Source organism: Hyperolius riggenbachi, chromosome 5 (assembly GCF_040937935.1).
Source record: "Hyperolius riggenbachi isolate aHypRig1 chromosome 5, aHypRig1.pri, whole genome shotgun sequence".
Taxonomy (NCBI): domain Eukaryota; kingdom Metazoa; phylum Chordata; class Amphibia; order Anura; family Hyperoliidae; genus Hyperolius; species Hyperolius riggenbachi.
In genome coordinates this window covers 370,305,666-370,318,016 of record NC_090650.1, presented here as the reverse complement: position 1 = coordinate 370,318,016, position 12,351 = coordinate 370,305,666, and the positions used below count along the sequence as shown (strand labels likewise).

At 43.4% G+C, this 12,351-nt stretch overlaps 1 protein-coding gene across 19 annotated transcripts in view; it reads left to right on the top strand.

Annotated features, from left to right (window-relative positions):
* Positions 1 to 12,351, top strand: part of PAG1 (phosphoprotein membrane anchor with glycosphingolipid microdomains 1) — a 359,982-nt gene that overhangs the window by 141,324 nt on the left and 206,307 nt on the right. For 2 of the 19 annotated variants that reach the window (XM_068237536.1, XM_068237544.1), the window contains exons 1-2: positions 3,966 to 4,153; positions 10,637 to 10,681. The exons of 10 other annotated variants lie outside the window; for them this stretch is intronic. The gene's annotated coding sequence lies outside the window, so the exon portion shown is untranslated. Of the gene's footprint in view, positions 1 to 3,965; positions 4,161 to 4,222; positions 4,264 to 4,336; positions 4,357 to 4,818; positions 4,838 to 10,636; positions 10,682 to 12,351 lie in introns of those variants that run through there. 7 more of the 19 variants (XM_068237543.1, XM_068237549.1, XM_068237540.1 and 4 more) reach the window with 6 other exon arrangements.

Below are 12,351 nucleotides of genomic sequence, written 5' to 3'. Positions count from 1 at the left end.
AATGGAGCAAGTCATGGTTTAGCGGAAACTGAAAGCAGACAGACTTTTACCACTACAATCTGAGAATCCAATTTTCTTGACCTCGCTTTCGTTTTCTTGTGCAGAAGTAAGGCCAGTGCTTGGTGTAACTAGTTTTAAAATAATCATATACAAAAATTCAGATTCTTGGCTTGCAGTATTAAATCCTCAAAGCAACAGGGAACATCTGCTAGCCCATATGTGGCGGCACCATTTGGTTCTTACATTTTTGGTGCGGGAGGCATCTTCGGCAGTACCATAGTCTGCAATGCTAATTTCAGCTTTGGTGCTAGGGGGGTTAGATTGGGCACACTTGGCAATGATTTGTCTCGACAAATGGCTGCACAGAAGTAAAGCTACATACGTTGCGTTTTTTCAATCGATTTTTACCCGCGACCAGCAATTTTTATTTTTTTTTTACAAAAGTGATCGTTTCCGTGATCTTGCGATGTGGGTACGTGTTCATGACTAAGCGAACAACATTTTGCAATGCACGTCGATTATTACTGTCACAGCGGTTTGAATCTTTAAGGTCCCCAACGACTCCCATGCAAAGTGCTAGGCTAGTTTGAATTCTTGCTTGCGCTCGACGCGTGCTGTCGCATGTTGCCGCAGGTAGGAGGATGGAGCAGGGAATGCTTATTTGTCGGATCGCATTGCTGAGGGTTCCCCGCTCCATCTTCAAGTAAGTATGGGCCTTAAGACTATCAGGAAGTGCCAGTAACTATTGGTAAACAGACCTCTTTCATTGGGAAGTGGGGTTAGGGACCCATCAGGTCTGCTTTGATTTGTGAACATAATCAGATGGGCGGAGTAGAGGGCAAAACAAAGCAGTTCTGTGCAACATAAGTAAAAGAGACTACCCAATCTCGATTTTTTTTTTATTTATTTTTTTTTATTTTATACAGGTAGTCCTCGACTTACGAACGCCCAACTTACGAATGACCTTACAAACGATACGAACGGCATGGATTAGTTGGACTTGTAGTTTGTGAGAAAACCGATAAAAAAAAATTCAAAGAAAAAATGGCTTTTAAACTTGTATAAGCAGGTACAGAGGGCAGAGGTGACAGAGGGGGTCACTGGAGGCACAGGGGGGCACAGAGGAGGTACAGGGGATAGAGATGGCACACTGTTTTCCGACTTAAGAACAGATTCAGGTTAAGAACGAACCTACAGTCCCTATCTCGTTCGTTAACCGGGGACTACCTGTATGTTTCAAAGAAGCATAGATAAACATGAAATACACCATCTCGATTTTAATTTAACAACCTTAAACCCGTGTGAGCGGAGAGCTCAGTTTAGACCTTTGCATGCAAACATTGTGAACATAAATTGTGAAGGAAGGGTTAAAAAAAATATACTTTTTATTAATTGAGCTTTATATAGCTATATAAAAAGTATATTTTGTAACCCTTGATGAGCTGTTCACAATTTTTTGCCTGTAAAGGTCTGAACTGTGCTCCCCAACTCACACCGGGTTTAGGGTTGTTAATTTAAAATCGAGATGGTGCGGTCTCAATTTGCCTATTTAGCACAGAACTGCTTTGATTCCCACAATACCCACCTCTTCCCTCGTGCCAATCACATGCTCTGTTTATTTAGTACTGTCACTCTGTGATCATATACTTCCAAACACAACTGCAGGATCCATAACAAACCTCCTCTGCCTGCACTCATGTATCAGGGGTAAGTTGGTCCATGTTTCTGTCTGCTGATGAACATGTGGTTCTTATTAACAGCCTATGACAGTATCCAAAACGGCCACTAGATGGTGACTGGTAAAAGGACACACAAACAGTAACTTACTAAAAACCTTTGTAATATGTGCGAACTGCATTCAGCGTTAATTAAATGGACTGAAGTATAATCTCAAGTGTAAGTAGTAAGGCCTTGTTCACATTATAAATAGCCAGCAATTTTATACTGTGATTTATTTTATTTTACAGCGCTTTTCCCAGCACTTTTCGCTTAGAAAAGCGCTTTTCTAAGTGCTTTTTCTCAGCGATGACGTTAGTGAGGAAGTGAACTCTTTACCCGTAAATGAATAAATATAATCCTAAAAGTGCTCTGGAAATCGCTATACAAAGCGCTTTGCCAAGTGCTTTGCGATTTCCCTATAGCTTCTATTGAGCCAAATCGCTCAGAAAATGGTACATGTAGCGAGTTTGCGATTCCAAAGAAATTGAAACGCTCACATGTGAACAGTCTCATAGGAAAACATTGCACAAAGGCAATTTCTGAAATCACCAGCGCAAAAAACCCCAGAAACGCTCATAGTGCGAACGAGCCCTAAGTGTAAGTGTAGGGACTAGTTTGTGAGCCCCTCTGAGGGACAAGACCCTCTGTTAGTGACAAGACCATATACTCTGTAAAAAAAAAAAAAAAAAAAGGAAATGTAATTAACCACCCTGGCGTTCTGATTAAATCGCCAGGGTGGCTGCGGTAGGGTTTTTTTTAAATTAAAAAAAAACTATTTCATGCAGCCAACTGAAAGTTGGCTGCATGAAAGCCCACTAGAGGGCGCTCCGGAGGCGTTCTTCCGATCGCCTCCGGCGCCCATAATAAACAAGGAAGGCCGCAATGAGCGGCCTTCCTTGTTTTGCTTACATCGTCGCCATAGCGACGAGCGGAGTGACGTCATGGACGTCAGCCGACGTCCTGACGTCTGCCGCCTCCGATCCAGCCCTTAGCGCTGGCCGGAACTTTTTGTTCCGGCTACGCTGGGCTCAGGCGGCTGGGGGGACCCTCTTTCGCCGCTGCTCGCGGCGGATCGCCGCAGAGCGGCGGCGATCAGGCAGCACACGCGGCTGGCAAAGTGCCGGCTGCGTGTGCTGCTCTTTATTTCATGAAAATCGGCCCAGCAGGGCCTGAGCGGCAGCCTCCGGCGGTGATGGACGAGCTGAGCTCGTCCATACCGCCCAGCTGGTTAAGATTGTACTTACAAGAAAATATTATACATTTTTACAAGCCAGGATGGCGATGAGGGAGCCCATGACCTTACAGGGGGCAGGAGGAAGCCCTAGGTAAGTATAAATGCTTCTCTATTTTGTCTCAGGTTTCCTGTAAGACATTCTGGAGTATTCCTCTAGCTAGTTACCTATTATACAGCTGCCGGGAGACTTGGGTGCAGGATACAGCCGATAAACGGCTCACCCTGCTCCTGCCCAAGTCCCGGCGGTGTTAATTACTATTCCCCCTCCAGGCTGCCATGGATAATGGGGGAAACATGTAATTCCGCTCCCAGCTATTGCTGGCGGCCAAATTAGTGTTTTTGTAGTAATCTGTGCTCAGTCTTTTGACGGTGCCCAAATTACTCACTGAGCGCCGCTATAGCTGTAATTCACATTACAGCCTATGGTGGCGCTGGCTGTGCCCAAGTCTCCTGCGCGGTTTTTACAGCACTCCCTCAAGCTACCGGACTATGAATTTCATGCTGTCCTTATGCTTAGTACACACAATGCGATTTTCCGTCAGATTGTTGGTTGAATCGACTAATTTGCGACAGGTCTGATCTGATTCCTGACCGTTTTTTCTGATCGGTTTTGTACAGAAATGATCAGAAAAACGATGGGGAATGAAATCGGACCTGTCGACAATAATAGATTTGATCATCCATCTGACAGAAAAAAAGTACCAAGCATTACACAGGGACATTAAAAAAGAAAAAAAAAATGAAAATCCAAGCCTTTGTTTTGTCACACACAGTGAGAGGACTAATTGCTCCCTTAATTTTGAAGATGCATAATTACCAATGTGTTCTCTTTGATCTTATCCTATCTCCATGATTTGCATTGGCTAACAATGTAGATTTTAGTGCAGCTGAGACATTTGCTTGTACACATTCCTCTCTAATGATTATTATTTGCTTTAGCAGTAGGCCTGCATCGCCATGGCAACAAGAACATACTTTATCAAAGAACAGATGAGCACTAGCTGTGTAGAAGACATCTGACCTTATTATCTCCCATTGACTCACTGTATATAATGTACTTCCCCGCTCTTCACTGGCTTATGTGACTTCCCAATACAAATACAGCTCTATTAGCAGGACTCCATCATTAGACTGCACTGGCGCTCTATTTGTGCTCAAGTGAGCCTTCTCGGCCTGCGACTGCCAAGCCAGGAATGAACGGTGGGAGGTTGAAATTATATTTTCAAATGACTTTTTCCATTCTAGAAGTCCAACAAAATCCAGCAACACGAACCTATTAGTCATAAACGGCAGAAACAGAATGGAAGAATGTAATGTTTCATTAGAGCCTTGTTCCAAGTACACATTTTCCTAGATCTGTCTAGGCTCTCTGTGGCTGAGCTTTACAGCCGGGAATGTGAATTGTAAGAAATGATTTGATTACCAGTGTTGGGTGCAGTTGAAATATTGAAGGACCGCTATCATGCAAAGTGTAAAATTGAAAATACATGAAAACACATAAATAAAAAGTACATTTCTACCAAAGTAACATTTGCCTTAAATAACTTTTCTACTATGTTGCTGTCACTTACAGTAGGTAGTAGAAATCTGACAGAACTGACAGGTTTTGGGTTAGCCCATCTACTCATGGGGGATTGTCAGAGTTTTCTTTATTTTCAAAAGCAGTTAGTGAATGGCAGGTGCTAAGTCCAACTGCCAGAACAGTGTCTAAAGAGGTGAGGTGAGGCAGCCTGCATCTGTGTATAGATCCTTTTCAGGGAGTGCTTTTGTAAAGAAGAAAATAAATACTGAGAATTCCCCATGAAGAGATGCACTATTCGAAAACCTGTTAATTCCATCAAACGTCTACTAACTACTATAAGTGACAGCAACATAGATAAAAAAGTAATTTGTAGCTAATTTTACTCTGGAAGAAATATACTTCCTATTTTTATGTGTTTACATGTATTTTAAATTTTAAAAAATGTTCCTGAAAGTGGTCCTTTAAGGCCTGTAGTTTTTCTAGTTGCAAAGTGTTCCATACTTTAGGGATTTTGTTGTAACCCAGCCTTTTTTGCCCATGCCAGGAAGGTAATGTCGGCAGCTGATGATAAAAGCTTCTAGACTGAGAGCTGTATTAAAGGGAGCCTCGGGTGAGTGTTGTGGAGGCTACCATATTTATTTATTTGTAAACAATGCTAGTTGCATGGCAGTCCTGTTGATCTTCTGGCATACGTCGTGTTGGAGTGAAAACCCTGGAACAAGCCTATGACTATTCTAGTAAATCCTAAGTCAGCTGAGTCAGAGTACCTGATCTGCTGCATGCTTGTTCAGGGTCCATGGCTAAAAGTATTAGAGACACAGGATCAGGAGGACTGCCAGGCAACTGGTATTTTTAAAAAAGGAAATAAATATGGCAGCCTCCATATCGCTCTCACCTTGGGTTCCTTTTAAGTGCAATAGCAAGAACGTAGTCTGTGGTTATACCAAGTATTGTTTTGATTTTGATTCCTTTTTTTGTTCAGTCACTTTGCACTGATAATTGATAACATGATTACAGTACCTCTATTTGTGAAAGCAGTGTTAGTTTTACAGCATTCACCTGTGCGCTGGTGCGTGTTTTCTCTCTATTGTCTGGCGCTCTTCCCTCTCTTTCTGTCCCTGAGGCACCTGTGACTAAATTCTAGAGGCCAAACAATATCCACCGTGGTATGTGCCTTAGATGACCTCTAGAGACCTCTACATTCTCTCACGTGTCGAAAGGTGCCCCAGGAGAGAAGAGGCAGGGAGGTGCGCCCTGCAGTGGAGAGAAGACACTGGACAAAACACCAGCGGACAGGTGAGACAGGCTCTGCTGCAGCACTGGTCTCTCCAAAATGAAATGCTACTAGCGGCACGCTCCTGACCCGCCGCCAATCAAGCGATATCTTCCATCTGTCACGATTGACCAAATCAATCCATTTTGGCTGCAAATGGATCACTTGTAAATTGATTTTTAGCAGATCCCATCAAATGATCAAATCAGATGGTTATCAATGAAAAATATTGACCAGTGTATGACCACCTTTACCCTGTTGCCCACTGTACCTCTGACCTTCCTGGGTATTCCTGTCTCCTCCGGCCTGTCCCATGCCTCTGCAGTGCCCAGATTTTTACATTGTTGCCAGGAGACTCGCCAGTAAAAGCCTTGGTCTTCTGCAGTGAGGGGAGTGAGGCGGTTTCCTGGATTGTAAATGATGTTCAAATGTATGAAGAGATGTCGCAGATTTAACTTTCTCATCACTCTCTCCTACTGAGCTCCTGCACAGTATACCAACATAAGTAGCTCCACTTCAAAAAGTGGCACTGAATACACATGCCCAGGTAGCCATGCCAAGAAATGGCTTTCACATTTGTATATTTTAATGCATCGTTCAAATATCAATTTTGAATTGTTCTAAAAAAAAAAAAAAAGTCTTAGAGAGTCTGTATTCTCAAATTCTTACAATAAAAAGCATACCATTCTATTCATTATGTTCGCTCCCCGCTGCGATCCTGGCTTTTAATAGCCAGTTTTAGGCAGTGTTTACAAACAAAAAACATGGCCGCTAACCAGGAAGTGATGATTGTTTGTATGTATATAATATATATCATGTTACAGTATACTACAAGTTTTTATTACATAGTGAATTATCTGCACTCCAGTCTGGATTTCTCACAGTTCTCAGCATGTGACAGGCAGCTCCCTTCCCCCTCAGAGAGCTCTGTCTGTGAGGAGAAAACAAAGCACACAGCCTATTACAGCAGAGGCAGCACATTCCTGCATAGTTAGACAAAGCTTGACAAAAAAATGATTGATATATTACGGAGACAGTGCAACTAGAAAAGGCTGCAGTAATCCAGACCACATTAGAACAGGCAGAGCCAGATTTGTTCTTCCCAGCACCCAAGGCCAGATGTAACCGATGTAAATGGCTAACACGGTACAATACTCTACTGCTACAGGTTATTAGAAAGATTCTAAACTACATACAATGGCATAGATATAGGTGTCCATTAAACAGTGACAATTTAGTGCTTAAAAAAGTAGGACAGATCTGAAAATGTGTCAGGAACGAGTTAAGGTGGCCATACACTGGTCGATTTTTGCCATCAGATTCGACCAACAGATAGATCCCTCTCTGATCGAATCTGATCAGAGAGGGATTGTATGGCTGCCTTTACTGCAAACAGATTGTGAATCGATTTCAGCATGAAACCGATGACAATCTGTGGTGGTGATGCCGCTGCTTTCCCCCCTGCATACATTACCTGCTCTGGCCGGCGTGAGTACCCACTGTCACCAGTGTCTTCTTCTCCGCTGGGTTCCGGACCGGCTGGCTTCACTTATTTCTGTCCGGGGAAGTTTAAACAGTAGAGGGCGCTCTACTGTTTAAACTTCCTGCTGGGACAGGAAGTGAAGCCAGCCGAACCGGAACGCGGAACCCGGCGGAGAAGAAAACATCTGTGACAGTGGGGACTCACGCCGGCCGGAGCAGGTAATGTATTGCCGCTGTATTGCGTCAGTCGTCGGGCATTCGAACGCCGCTATCCACGCACACTCTGTTATAATTTAAGTAGGCCTCAGTTACTTGGCCTGAGTTTTATGTAAAAGGCTTGTCCGCAGTGTATGTCTTTAAAATAAATAGAGGTTTTGTGATGCAGGCAGAGGCATCTCAGGGTCTGCGTGTAGCAGAGGATACACGCAGATACTGAGAACATGTTCCTAAAAGAAGGCCATCGGCCACTCTGACCTCAACAGGAACAGAAAACATTGGCCATGTTTACTAAACATCCACGGTCCTGCATATAGGCCAAACGCCTCATTGATTATTAATCAAGTAGGTGTGTATGATGACACCACGAGTGGGTCCACCAATAGACTGCAGTGTTCTCCCCAGAATTTTTTTCCAGCCGGGTGGCATGAAAAAGTAGCCGGGTGGCGTGCGAGGGGGGAATGCAACTCTGCTTACAGAATAAAAAGAGGATGAGGAGGCAAACCGATGTACCTGCTAAGTACACACAATGCAATTTCCGGACAGATTTATTGTCAGATCGACAATTTTCAACATGCCTAATCTGATTTTCAGTTCACTTCTATAGGAAATCGTGCAGAAATCAGGACATGTTGGGAATAATCGATCTGACAGTAGATCTGTCAGAAAATTGCATTGTGTGTACCTAGCAGATTGTTTCAGATTAAGGTGCTCAGGTCCCTTTTTAAGCAGACCTGAACAGAGAACTTGCTCTCTGCTCTAAAAGATGCACAACAGCATAACCTTTAAAGGACAACTGTAGTGAGAAGAATATGGAGACTGCCATATTTATTTCTTCTTAAACAATACCAATTGCCTGGCAGCCCTGTTGATGTATTTGGCTGCAGTAGTGTCTGAATCACACCAGAAACAAGCATGCAGCTAATCTTGTCAGATCTGTCAATATGATCAGAAACATCGGATATGCTGCATGCTTGTTCAGAGGCTAGGGTAAAATTATTAGAAGCAGGGGATCAGCAGGACAGCCAGGCAACTGGCATTGCTTATAAGTAAATAATTATGGCAGCTTCCATATCCGTTTCACTTCAGTTGTCCTTTAAAGAAAAACATTTCTTTGTTACAGCTGATACAAATGCTGCAATAAATAGACAGTGTGTCTACTTCCTGCTTTCTTGTAAGCAGACATGTTAACATTTAGTGCTTTTCAAATGAGCTTCTCTGCAGTCATGTGACACAGAAAGAGATCAAATTAGACAGGCTAAACTGTGTAAATACAGGGTGCATTTCTCTGTTTCCTTCTGTCCTGTGCAAGAGTTCAGCTCCACTAAGTGTCCCCAGTGTGCAGGGGGAGGGGCAGCACTACAGACACGATACAAAGCTGGGGCCAGGGGGAAACACACACAGCAGGAGACAAGTGCACAGGGGGCTGCCTTTTTACAGACAGATGCTCTGCATGGCTGTGTCTCCTCTGCCCCCACAGCAAATAAATAAACATGCAGAGGTGTGAAGGGGCATCACTTCTCCTGATCTCCGTGTCTCCCTCCAGCCGGATTAAACGTGCAGCTGCCGGTTTCAACTACACAGGCATGTTTACCTGCAGTCTGGAGGAGAAGGAGAGACTACATGAGCCGCTCTGAGGCTGTCCCGGAGACCCACGTGGCTCTTATCTCACTCCTGGAAGCTGCTGCTGTATCGGGTTTTTTTTTTGTTGCTTTACTGCTCTCTCTGTTTTCATTCACGAGAGTGAGAGGCACCGTAATAAAATAGATCCTAATACTCGGAGAGCAGAAGGGAGAATCGGAACAGGAGTCCCACCTCTTACAACCCGCCCAGCCAATCCCTCCCTGTCTCACCACAACACATGAGCTGACAGGCAGAGGAGCGCTCCTGCAGTGTAGTGTCAGCCTTTGCTATTGTGCGAGGCTGGCGCTGACTGAAAGCAGGCAATGGAGCGCTCCTATGTGAAGTTTACTAGAAGCTCCAGGCAAGCACATGACAACAGGCGGGCGGGGCTTCAAATCAGCCGGGCGGCCCGCCCACTTAATTAGCCCTGGGGAGAACACTGGACTGATATAGGGGGTGGCGAAGATGATGTCATATTTAACTCTTTCCTAGTCGGTATTAAATCTGGAGCGAGCGATGGAGAACTCACTTCTGCTTCTTCCTTCCGCACTAGCTCGCAATACTGACTGGAACCCAATTATTTCTTTAAGCATGTTCTTCCTTTATGTAATCTGATATAATGTCTGCTGTACATAGGTAGTTTAGTGGAACGTAGGTTAGCAAGAAGTGCCTGAGTGACTTCAGTAGGGAGTCTAATCATGAGCTTGTAACGCAACATGAAGATTGGCATGGCTAGGATAGGATGAATGTATCTATCTGTATTTCTGTAGTCCTGAATAAATAACGTAAACATTGAAGAAGCCTGAGAAAGTCTGTCTACTGTTTGCTGTGTGGAGAGTCAAGTGATCTCACAGTCTGTGAGACGATGGTGTCGAAGCAAGGTGATAAGAGCAGTTTATAACACACTCCACCCGCCGACGATCGAGAAAAATCTTCCGCACGGACGGCTCGACGGGAATCGAAGGGAATGATTGATTTCAGACGGAAATCAATTGTGTGTGCTTGCGCAACTATTTCACAGCAGATTCGATCACAGTGATCGAATCTGCTGTATATCGGCGGGAAAATAGTTTGGTGTATGGGCCCCTTTATCTGAAGCAGAGATCACAGCTGCCATAAACATCCCTGGCTTGCAAGAAAAAAAATTCATAAATTTAGTGTTGGATAAGAAAGCAATTAACCTGAGTCATTCTGACAGCTTTAGGAGAGAGGGAGAAGTAACTAGCAGAGCTGAAATTCCTCTGTAGCAGTAGAGTATTGTACGGTGTATCAGCCTGATTCAAAACTTCTTGAAATTCATCTGTTAATATGTGCATTAAAACTGTATGCAGTCCAGTCTGCTTTACTGTAAACTGGCACTTTTCACACAACAGCATGTATGTGCATCATACAGAGGACGGGATAATCATCAGATATGCAGGGAGTGCTGGAACTCTGTAATTTAGACATCAATGCTGAGCAGGGCACTGCGCTGCAGACCAGAAGAGATGATTTACTTTAATATATGACCTCTTCTCTCTCAAAGTCCTACCGCCCTTCTGATCTTATCTGATTTTTATCGCCCTAGGCCATGGCCTTTGTGGCCTTCCCAGAAATCAGGCCATGAGAACAGGTATAGGAACTTATAGGATAGTAGAAATAAGGCTGAAAATGTTGTTAGTCTCTTTTAACAACTGTTTGATTATTTCAAAACAATTCAGCAAATGTATTTTTTTGTTTTTGCCATTTCTGTTTACAAAATTATGAATGAGGGCTAATGAGTGTTCATAAGCACTCATTCATAACTTATCAGTGTAATTTTGATAATATGATTGTGTTATAATGTGCTACAAACCATTTGAGGGTGAGGTTAACATTAGTCTATGGTGGTGCATGAGAAAGAAGACCTCGGTGGAGACCAAAAAGGCATATATCCAATATGGAGGATTCGCATTTTGGCATTTACCAAAAAAAAATGAAAAATCACTTTTCAACAGACTATTCTTAAATGACTCTGATAATCTTTAGGAATGTGAAATATCTTGATTTCTGTAAAGTGAAGCTTTCATTTAGTGAAATAGCTGAAAGTGATGTATGGACCACAAGCCATCCAAAGCTATGTATTTTGTCACTGTCAGGCTCAGCTGAACGCTTGTAGTTTAGTTTCTGCAGAGTTCGCAGTATTTCTGCAGTCATTCGATGGATTGTGTGGCTGTGAAGCTAGCGGGATACAAAGTGTCTTTTCTACAATAAAGACATATCAAGTGGAGAAAATGGAATCTGTTAGGAAGTAGCAGAAAAATGCTGAACTGCTCTTCACTACACTAGAGGTAGGCGGTATAGGCAAAGCAGATGTTACCGTAGTTGAATCTGGTCATCCCTGTGGCTGGCTCTATGGTCTTGACTGCACAGTGGTGTAGCAGTTAAAACACTCAGCGTGTCCCCGGTTTGACTCCCAGCCAGGGCACTATCTGCAAGTAGTTTGTAGGTTTTTCCCCATGGGTTCCCCCCAGCCACTCTAGTTTCCCCTTGAAATGGTCCCTAGGAAGTGATACATACAGTATACTACACATACATAGACATATGACTATGGTAGGGATTAGATTGTAAGCCCCTCTGAGGGACAAGGCAATATACTCTGCAGGAGATGTTGGCGCTATAGAAATTTTAATAAAAAAAATTTCTGAGAATTTAACCTTATAATTACGAGCCTATTTCTACTTTGCATTGTGAAAATTCATATACCTTTTTCCAGCATTTCTAGCCTCTTTCTAGATTTCTTTTCCAAGTCCTTTTTGGCCAAGCCTAGTTTTCTTTGGACTTCCAATCCAGAGTTTTTCTGTCTATGGCTTTGTCATGTTGGCATAGAGTATCTAACATTGGGCAGTGTACAGTAACATCAGCCTATCAATATCCTGTTTATTGTCGGTAAAGAGAGAAGAACTGCCGGGCAGGTGGAAGCTCTTCCCGTAGTGACCCTTCCTTATACTGACTCATTGCCATAGCAACAGCTAACACCTCACTGCTTAAAAGAATGAGCTGCGCAACTTGCATTGGCCCAAAATATGCTGTGACTGACGGAATGTTTGGGCCAGTAAAAACTCTGCAGTTTGGTCCAATTCATCAATACCAAAAAGGAGGCCAGGCAGATAACTTACTCTTTCCTGGCAATACAATCAGTGATCAACTAGATACTTCTGTTCACACTTTGGGGTCTGTGATGGTACCATTGGGAACAATTGCACTCCAGAGAGAAGGTGGGGGGTAGGGGAGCCCAACCTTCCAGAGGTGTTTAGACTAAGA